The sequence below is a fragment of the Phaseolus vulgaris genome, chromosome 2 (genome assembly GCF_000499845.2).
Source record: "Phaseolus vulgaris cultivar G19833 chromosome 2, P. vulgaris v2.0, whole genome shotgun sequence".
In the NCBI taxonomy this organism is placed as follows: Eukaryota; Viridiplantae; Streptophyta; class Magnoliopsida; order Fabales; family Fabaceae; genus Phaseolus; species Phaseolus vulgaris.
In genome coordinates this window covers 28159966-28171505 of record NC_023758.2, presented here as the reverse complement: position 1 = coordinate 28171505, position 11540 = coordinate 28159966, and positions in this window count along the sequence as shown.

Below are 11540 nucleotides of genomic sequence, written 5' to 3'. Positions count from 1 at the left end.
TAATTAATAAAAAAAGAATATCGTATTAAAATAATAATTTCAAAAAATTTATAATAAATATATTTTTTAGAGTAGCTTAAAAATTAAAAAAAAAGTGTATTAATAAAAATAAGAATATATTATTAATTTAAGAAATATGAATATAAATAATATTATTTGATTAAAAACATGGTTGAAAATGAGTAAATGAATAGTAATTTAAAACTAATTAATATTATTTTTATTATATGTTATCAACATAAATTAAAAAATAAATAAATGTGTAAGTAATACTATACTGTATGAATTTGAATTTACTATAATATTATATATATATATATATATATATATATATTTGAATTAGTCAATAAATATATAGATTTTATGAAAATAATATTATAGATACAAATTTTATATTTGAAATAAATGGTAAGTGTCGAGTAGTAAATTCAATTTTAATCTAACATGTAAGTATCATAATCATATTATGTCAGGTTCTAGTATACATAAGGGTAGTACTATAACAATTTTTTTTTAATTTATATTAATAATCACTCATATAAAATAATATTAATTAATTTTAAATTAACACTTATTTATTTATTTTTAAACTTTTTTATTCTATGAATTTATTTATAATGTTCTTATTTCTTCAATTAATGATATATTAATATTTTTATTAATATAATTTCATATAGTTTTTAAAATTACAATGAATAGTGAATTTAAATATTTAATAATTTTATTTTGTATTATTTAAAAAAATAATATTTTAATATAATTATTTTATTTTAATTTCTATCAATTAGTTTCATATATTAAATTGTTTTATTTCATTATTTAAATTATTTTAAATTTAATTCATTATTTAAAACCTAAAAATAATGAAAACATAATTTATTATTATTATTACTTATATTTAATTTTATTAATTATTTATTAAATTAATCTTTTTGTTATTTAAAAATATGAAAATTTAAGGAAGAAACCAAAGACATATGAATGAAAAAAATTATGTACTTAATTTAGTTATAAGGAAGTGACTTCTAAACCATGAATAGTAAAAATAAGTACACGTCATTCTAACATTCCTAATTTTATTCATATTTACTAATATATTATGCATATAATATCTAATTAACATATAAACATATATTGTTTTCTCATATTTATATCTAAAAAAAAATATCCCTTTTCGTAGGGATTTAATATATACATCAAAAAGTTTAAAAACAAAACAAAGCAAAACATTCAATTTAGATCTATTTAATCCTCCTGCTGCTCATTGAGGAGCTCTATTACCTGCAACTTCATTTATTCCTGTGTGTTAATTAACACGATCATCACATATTAAAGAAAACAAACACAAAACAAAGCATGAGGTAAGCTAGCTATTTTTAAGAATTGTAATATAAATTTAACTTTTAAGAACAAACATAATCCATCAAATTCTCATAATTTACACAAATTCATCAAATGTCTATCATAACTATCATCCACATTATTCATGTCAGATCTTTATTGACTCACATACTCAAACATTTGACTCTACTTTCGGAAGACTTGTATATTGAAATTAGAATCCTGAGACCTACACCTGTCATACTACTCGTTGTGAATCCACACAGTCATGCGCATAAACATCTCAATATCTCATCATCTAGTATGATAAGATAAATTCATATGACCTGAAAGACCAGATTATATTTCAAACCATAAACAAAGTCATATGAGAATCAGGATGTCTCATTCCAGACCTAACATATCATTATATCAATATACCCTAAAAACAATCTCAACACGGTATTTCCTTTCCTGAAAATATTATGTTTGATCTCACTTTCACATCATTCAATATCTCATGTAACACATCAATACACCATACAATCATAATATATAATTTAAACTTTCTAACAATCCAAATATATCCAAGAAGTTATTTAACAATAGTAATCCAAAATAAACTATGCTAAAATAATAATAATAGTAATATCCATATATGTATACAAAATTTTGGATTGATCGAAATAGTTTAGGTTGATCTAAATGACATCAGAGAGCACCCAAAAATTTTAGATTGATCGAAAATATTTTAGGTTGATCTAAATGACACCAGAGAGCACTAGAAATTTTGGATTGATCGAAAATATTTTAGGTTGATCTAAATGAGACCAGAGAGCACCAGAAATTTTGGATTGATCGAAAATATTTTAGGTTGATCTAAATGACACCAGAGAGCACTAGAAATAACAAAGTCCATGCTATAGCTGAAAATTACTCTAATTCAACTTCAAACAACCAATAATCAACAACATTATAATTTTATAACAACAACCATATATCAAATTTCACATTCAAATCTCAGTCAATTACTAATATACTTAAAACAAACAATCATGGAAGAAAGTTTGAGACTGGTGACCACGTCACCCTCACATCCAGATCTTCTAGCCTAGTGTTCTATTGGAAATTAAGGCTAGCTTCCCTTACCTGAAATTTAGCAGATATTCGCTAAGAGCTCCAAATCCACCAAGAACTTAAAGGTAACTTAACCTGTACCACAAAGTCCTAATCAAGAATCTAACTATATCACTAGGATCCTGAGCTAACAGAGATTAACCCTGAAGCTATAAAGGTCACATGCATAGCAAGGACAAAACAACCTAACAAGTTCAAAATTTGACTCAAAGAGAAGAGTAAAAATGAACTTACTCTATCAGAGATTCTGATTGGGCAGTCTTGTAGTACTCACTGTCAAGAGTCTGATGGTGGACTCCGATGTCGAAAGAATGAGCGAGGAAGTCAGAATTGTAGGGAGAAGGGAGAGAAAATGAAAAAAACTTTCTAGAGAGATGGTGATTCTTTTTAAAATAAAACCTGAATAACTGAATTTCTATTTATATGTCATTTTCATTTAAAAAATTATTCAATAGTCATTTAAAATATACCACTTTTATTTAAATTTTCTAATCCTTACAATCATAAATAGAATTAGTTTACTGACAGAATTCGTGTGGTCACAATAATTTTTGCTTTTGTTTATTTTTTAAAATTTAATTTGGTGATGTTGTCTGGTTTCCATTTTGCACCTATTTTTCTCTCACCACCTGAGTGCTAATGTTCTCCTAAATTCATAAATATAAATCTCACCAAAAGTCAACACAATGTTTTCTTTTCTACTATATTTATTGTTAATATCGGATGCAACTTTTCATAGGAATGGTACAATCCAAAACTCAATTATTAGAAATATTTACAATTTAGTTTGGATTGTTTTTTTTTATATGCACTCTAATTCTAAAATATAATTTGACATTTAATTTAGTCAAGGGTAAGTTTTTTAATTATATCTTACTTTCATCTATTATAATATATTATAAATGAGATTTGACTAAGGAAACCTTCACACGCTAACACTCCAAAAATTTACTATTCATTGTACTATAAATTCATTAAAAGGTTACAGATCTTATTTATAGTTATTCAAAATATAAACTTAAATATACACATTATAAAACTATAAATACAAATATTCACATAAGAATGATCAAGAATAAAAGATTCTATTCCTTCTAAATGTTGTTCCAACACTTGTATACATATTATAGACATCGTATTTCATAATATAAATAAACATGATATACATGTGTAATATAAAGAAATAACTAGATTAATAATTTATAAATAATTTAGTTTTTTTAATTAAATATAAATATATAATGTAAGGAACGAGGAAAAATAGTCTTAGAGTAGAATGGTACAATTAAAATGACACCTAAATATTTTATTATTAAAAGGGAAAAAGTTATATAAATATTAGTTATTCAAGTTTCATTTTAAAATAACTACCATCTCTCTATAAGTTCTTTTTTCATTTCCTCTTCCTTCTCTTTAAGATTCTGACCTCCTCACTCATTAGTTTGACAATCGGAGTCCACCATTAGACTCCTAGCAGCAAGATGACTGCCCGATCAGAGTCTTTGATACAAGAAGTTCATTTTTGTTTCCTTTTTCCTTTCCTCTCCCTTCTCTCTAAGATTCTGATCTCCTCGCTCATCAGTTTGATGATCGAAGTCTGCCATTGGACTCCTGGCAGTGAACTCTACGAGATTGCCCGATCAGAATCTTAGATAAAGTTAGTTCATTCTTGGCTCATTTTCCTTTGAGTTAGTTTTGATAGTTAGGATTGTCTTTTAGTTTAAGTTTGCATGTGAGGTTTTTATCTTCATAATTAGTCTCTGTTAGTCGCTTATCTTCATATAGTTAGATTTGTGATCAGGACTTTGTGGTGCAGGTTAGGTTATCCTTAAGCTTTTGGTGGGTTGGAGCTCTTAGTGAGCATCTGCTCAAGTCCAGGTAAGGGAAGCTAGTTTTACTTTTTTATAGAACCCTAGGTTAGAAGATTTGGATGTCGGGGTGACGTGGTCACCAGTTCAAATTTTTGCTTGCACGATTGTCTCTTTTGAAGAGTAAAGTAATATATTGATTGAAATGGTTAATTTTGAATATTTTGTATTGATTTTAAGGTGAATAAGTTGTTGAAAGTGTTTGTGATTGAGAATTGGAAGTGTTTGAATGATAATATAAATGAGTTGAACTGTTTTTGAATATTTTGTTGAATTACTTAAATAAGATGTTTGATGAGAAGTGGTTGTTTGATTTTAGATGAGGATTGATTTAGAGAGCATATATTTGGAAATTAGTTATATGTTTAAGTGAATTTTTAGATATAATTGAATTGTTTAGAAAAGTTTAAAATATTTATATGATTAGTGAATCAATTGTTGTGTGATTTGGAAATTCTAAACTTTAGTATGATTTGATTGTGTGATTTGGATATTGTGAGAGTCAGAATATGAACTTTAATCAAGACATAGTATTTTCAGGAAAGAAAATATCGTGTTAAGATTGTTTAGGATGTGCATTGACTAGGGATTCGTCTAGAATGAGATATCTTGACTCTCCTGAGATAATGGAATCATATAGATGAAGTTATTCAGGTGGTGAGAGTCAAAGGAGGTTCATATGAATGGGTAAGTTGTTTAAAAGATAACTAACTTGATTTGTTATATGAATTAACCCTGTCATACTAGGAGAGAGATGATATTGAGATTATTTATGCGCATAGCTGTGTGGATTTCACAGTGAGATAGTATGGCAGGTGCAGATCTCTGAGTCTAAGTCAACGCACGAGTCTTCCGGAAGTAGAGTCAAGTGTCTATGTGTTGTGAGTTAGTAGATGACTGACATGAGAAAGATGAATATTGAAATTGTTGATAGACACTTGATAGTTATGTGAAATGTTTGAGAAATTGTATGAGAATTTATGAATTTTGTGTATTAATTTGAAATTTAAATTATATAGAAAATCTTGTTATAGCTAGCTTAACCTGTTATTTGTTTGTGTTTGTTTCTTTATCTGTGATGATCATGTTGTACACGGGAGCATATGAGATTGTAGGTAATAGAGCTCCTAAGTGAGCAGTTGGAGGATGTGATAGTTTAATTTGAATGCTCTATTTGTTTTTAAAACTTTTGATGTATATATTAAAATTCCTATGAAGAGGAATATTTGTTTTAGATAGAATTATGAGATAGTTATATATATTCATATGTTAAGTGTATAATGTTTGTTTTACTTTTATTTTATTATATATATGGGTATAAATTTAGAGATGTTACATATAAAATTTATGAATCAACCAAAATAATTTCATTTCAATATCAATATACAATCATACACATTTTAAAGTTTTTTAGTCAATTTTAACACCATATTTTTTAATAATAACTTATTTTGTTGAAAAAAAAAACAGTGTGTTGTTATTAAAGGGTTCAAGTAATTGATTAAATAATTTAAAGAGAAAGTATCTTAACAAAAATGTTACCAATATACTTTTATTGTAATTTTTATTACAACCTTAATGTGTTTTAATTAAAAAAATCATTAATGTTAACATAAAATCATTAAAACACGGAGTTAGTAAAACGGATCGATCAATCATGTTCCATCTTTCTACCAAAAGTAAAAAAAGTACTCATTTTTGTTATTCTCCCTTAAAAAAGAGATTGTTTTATATATAAATTTAGAGATTAAAAAAATGAATTATGCGTAAGATAATAATGAATCACAGGCTGACTAACGAAAGCAAATGAAAATAGACAAAAAAAAAGTACTGAGATTACTCTCTATTTTAAAAGCAATGAATCGTTTGGTTCCAAATAACCAAAAAGTAATTAAAATAAATGGTTAATATTTTTAATTACAAATATGATGTCGATCATGAAAATGACAAACAAAATAAAAATGTATCGTTTAAGAATCAACCTAGAAGTGTAATGAATGGTATAGGTGAAAGATTGATGTTATTTTTTTTTCTATATTACTATTATTATTCTTAGATTATGGGTCTGATCCGATAGGTTATTTATGATCGTTTTCGACCTATATATTTAAACGGAGCACAAATCAAGAGATCTCAATCCATTAGTCTTAAACACTCAATTAAGACAGAATCATGATTAAAGATGGAGAAAATACAATTTCGTCTATATATACCAGATTATGCTTTACAGAAAAGATCATCTAATTAACAATACAGAGAGTACTCTCAACTCTTATTTTATATTATACTCATTATATTTTATGTTGTTACTGACTTGAGTTTTGGAGTGTCATCGCAGGACCCCTCTTTTCCAGAAAGTTGAATCACTAGAGCTTAAAGGAAGACCACTAGAAGTTCATCTAGATGCCGACCGACCTCGAGCCGGCAAGAACAATTATGATAAAGAAGAAAAGAAGAATCTCATAAAAATATGATAAATAAAAAATTATAATCTAAGTAAAATATAAGCAAGAAACATAATCTACAATTTGGTTGAATAATTTAACGAATGGAAAGAGGTGGAAGAAGAATAGAATATTGGTAGAAAATGAGAAGGAATGAATATGAAGTTGTGGTGTTGTCTCCATCGTAAGCCTTGAGATAAGATACATGATGCATGGACCCCCACATCTTTGCATGCATCCATTATTTCACAAAGTCAAATTTCAAATCATATATCATATGAATCAATGAATGCCACTGCACTGCAACATCATAAAAAACTATGGAACCAAGCTATGGATGACATGACACTCTCACTCCACTCACCAGTTACATTTACTTGATATCCAAAAAACAATTGTTGAATAATTATTTTTAATTATTAGATAATAAGAATGTTTACCACTTTCATCTATCTCATTAATCCCAAAATTAGATCTATTTATTTTATTTTAATTGTCTAATTTCAACTAAACCAAATCCATCAAATAATGACTTCTGATTTAAAAAAATAATCAACCCAAACTAAACTAATAATGGAATATTTTTTGTTACTATTAGTCGCTATGAAGTTTTATCATATTGTTTTATTGTTTTTTTTTTTATTATCATATTTTTAAAGTGTTGGCCTTGGAAAGAGTGTTTTATTTGAAAAATATGTTTTTAAATCTTTTTAAAATTTGTTTATCTTTTATCATGTTATTAAATTGTTGATCTATATTGGATTGAACGTAATTAAATGTGATAAATGGTGAATAAAATGATAATATTAGTATTGAATTTAGATGAATGTATATAAATAAAAAAATAAGATGATATGATTATGATATAAGAGATGTGCTAGAAACATAGTTATTTATAGGAATAGTGTTATACTAAGATGTAACTTTTGTATTGAATTTGACATTCTTGAAAGATATATTTTGACTCTATTAATATTGGAACCACATACACTACAAAAAAAATCATGAAATAGAAATCAATTTTTATAGAGACAAAAAATAATTAGTCACTATAGTAACTAATTATTATTTTTTTCTAATAATTGGTTTCTATTTTATGATTTTCTTGTAGTAATAGAAGAAAATATAAGATAGTGAAAGTCCAAGAATGTTTTTATGACCTAATTTGTTGTGTGAAAAAAAGTTGTATGGTAGATCATATGAGTTTTCCTTGTTACATGAGTGGAAAGCTGTTCCTATTGTGTAACTTTGTTATGGTGAAAACAATTAGTAAAGATAGTGTGAGTTTAATTCGATGTATTAAGTCAAATATTTGTGATGGTTGATGTCAATATTATTCTGACATGAGATGTAGTTTGTGGCTGATAATTAGACACTTGGGTTTTGATGTTGATTCAATTAATAATTGAAATTGTATTCATTAAAGTATATAGATGAGATATAAATATCTTTTACGTGTGTGATTTAATATATATAAACATTTTTAAAACTCTAACATATCTTGTTTATCAACTATAATAATCATGTGCTACAAATTAAATCACGAAACAATTTTAAATAAAAAGAATTGTGTTATCAATTATAACTTTTAAGGAAATGATAAATATTCTAACAAATGCTTTTTATCCATTAAATTATTAACTAGATTTTAGTGAATAAAAATTTCAACTACATTAATTAGCCAATGGTATCTTCTTATTCGAACATTATAGTTATCTATAGACCATTAATTAATTAAAATTTCTTAATTTTACAATAATTACCTTAAAAATATTATAAAATAATTTTAATTAAGTAAATCATATTTTTTATACAAAAATACATCACAATTAATTCTTTTTAAAATAAGTATAATGATTATTTCCACTTCTAAATATAGGATGACACAAATAATTATAAATTACAAATATTTTGTTTATTAATGCTTTTTAAGTTTTTAAAACATCAAATGTTCTTACTTTATAAGGTTTTAGTTAATATTTTTATTATAAATTGTAAGCAAATATAACATTACTTATAGTTCTATATTCACGGTTGTATTAATGAAATATTTTTGTATGTATTTTGGTCAAATCATATCAGAATAAAACCGAAGACAAATTAGAAATATAAATCAAACTAAAAATGATAATTCTTTCATCCAAATTTGTGCATGACAAATGAAAATATGGAACTATGTTTCCCAAAGACCCTACATCTTCCAACAAATGCCACACCTATTATTATACAAGTCGTTTTTCTAATAAACATTTTAGATAAGATCATTTTCACTGTAACAATGAAATTTTAATTTATCTTTTATATATTTTATCGTTTCATATATTTTTTTAAAACTTTTATATTAATATAAAAATCTTATAGAACTTACACTTTAATCTATTTTATTTAATTTTTGATAGAAAATATATTTTTAAGATTGAAAATATTTTTTTACTTTTATAATTAAGTTTTTATTTACATTTTGAAATTTATATTATGTACAACGTAATTTAATAAAAAAAAGCTTAAGATTTATTATGTAGTTTTAGTTAACACTTAAATTTTAAATTTCTTTAGCATAGATATGCCCTAAGCCGCTATATATTCATATTATTTTAAGTATGATATATGTTTCGTAAAATTCAATTTGATGTTTATTATTGTATGAAAAAAGTGTGCTCGACTAATTACAACGATATCATTAATGCATCGTAGACTCAACACCTTAGGGTATAAACTTTTTTAGTGGCCTCCACAATATTTAATTTTACATAACTAAAATCACTTTTAATTATAAAACTCACATTAAAAGTTTCATCCCCATCAAGTTTCTATCTTTATTCTTACTAACAAAAACTTAAACAATGTATTTAAATTGAAAATAAAAAAATAATATAATTTTTTTAACAGACGCACGCACATATAATATAATAATATTAAAATATTTTATATAGATTTATGACACCGTTTTTTACAAATAAAACACAAGCTTGACTTTACACTCCTACTTATTGACTTGATTCAACTTGAATTCATAAAATGAAATTAAATGTAAGATATGAACTTTAAATTTTGGGCATGAATTAAGTACGAATATTTTTATCATATTTGTTTTTGAACAGTATTTATATTTATTTAAGAAATTAGAATTTGTATATGAAAAGATGTTAGATATATTAGAGAGGGAAGTTCCTACAGAATATAATAGGTGGGTAGATAGGGTTATCTTAAGCAAGTATATGCAAATCAATCTAGGGTCATGCGTCTTCATTCTACTTTTTGTCTTCTTATGTTAGTCTTTTTCGATTCTCTCTACTTTTCTTGTCTTAGTTGCCATAATAATGATGCATGAAAAGGAAACCACACTCTGAATAATTGTGTATGGCAAAACATATAATCTCATTAGCTTCTCACACTTTCTCAATCTCATTATCTAAAAAACCAATCGTTTCTTCTTCCTTTCTCCTTTCTCCATCCAACTTTAACTCAACAAACCACAACCAGAACTCAAGGGATCCTTGTCCATCCAAACACTTCATTCACATATATTTTTTTACCCATAAAAAATAAATAAAATAAATTAGAGAATTTAAGAGATACTCAAATCTATGTACAAAATAATCTAGAATAATATTTTCTGGTCAGATAAAGATACAACAATATCATCTAAAAAGATCTAACCAAAGACATTAACTAAATCTTAGATCGTGACTCCAGAAGAAGCCATCTATACCAATTTTCCCAACATCAATACCTAGCCAACATAAATAATTTACACAATTAAACAAAATTTTTCTATTACAAGTCTTAAAAAAATGTTAATAAAATTGAAGTCCTTTTATGGTCTATGGATTTTGTTTTATACAAGGTGAAACTTATGGGAGATGCTAATTAGTTTTTGTGTGTGGCACAGAGAAAGTACACTAAAAAAATAATTTAAGCTTAACCAATAAATAAAATAGTAATAATGAGATTGTCAAACAAATATATTACTTATTATATAATTATATCTATATATATTATTTATTATATAAATTTAAATATTTATTTGAGAAGGCCATTAAAGAATATAATATCAAATTAATATGAAATTTTAACTATGAGACCAACATAACTATAAAAAGGACTATGGGACCAACATTACATTGATTGGTCGAGTTTGAATTTTTCAAAAATAGAGTTTTAAATTTGAATTTTGTGAATAAAAAATGTATTGAATATGAACAAAGTGATGCTTTTAACAGACATTAATGATAAGTTAATCTTTCACATTTATAAGTAAAACAAGTTTAACTAAGCTTTACCCAAGTTTACAATAGTTACACCTCCTCTATTGTTTTTTTACACACCCTATAAACACGTCTTTTCATGGTAAAAATTGGTAAAAGAAAACTATTTTTTACAATGATGGAAAGAAAGAATATAAAAAAACAGTGTAAGAGAAACATCATTGAACACGCAAGAATATCCACCCCACGTTCAAGGAGATAAACTGGATAACGGGTATGTTATTTTCAAAAACTCAAATAATTTTTTGTTAAATTTGAAGTAAATATTTATAAAAAAAATGAAGAATTCGAAAAACATGATAAGGAATTGTGGATGAAAGAAAAAACTGTAGGTACCGAAAAAGAAGTTATATTATTAGAAAATGTGTCTGGTTGTTTTGGTGAGGTGACCCTACAAGCTCTTAGCACACTCAATGCAAGTGAATCATAGGAATTTTCATCTACAGTGCATTGTTATGTGTTCTTTCACACTCTTTCTGAATTTTCACTATGATGAATTGTTG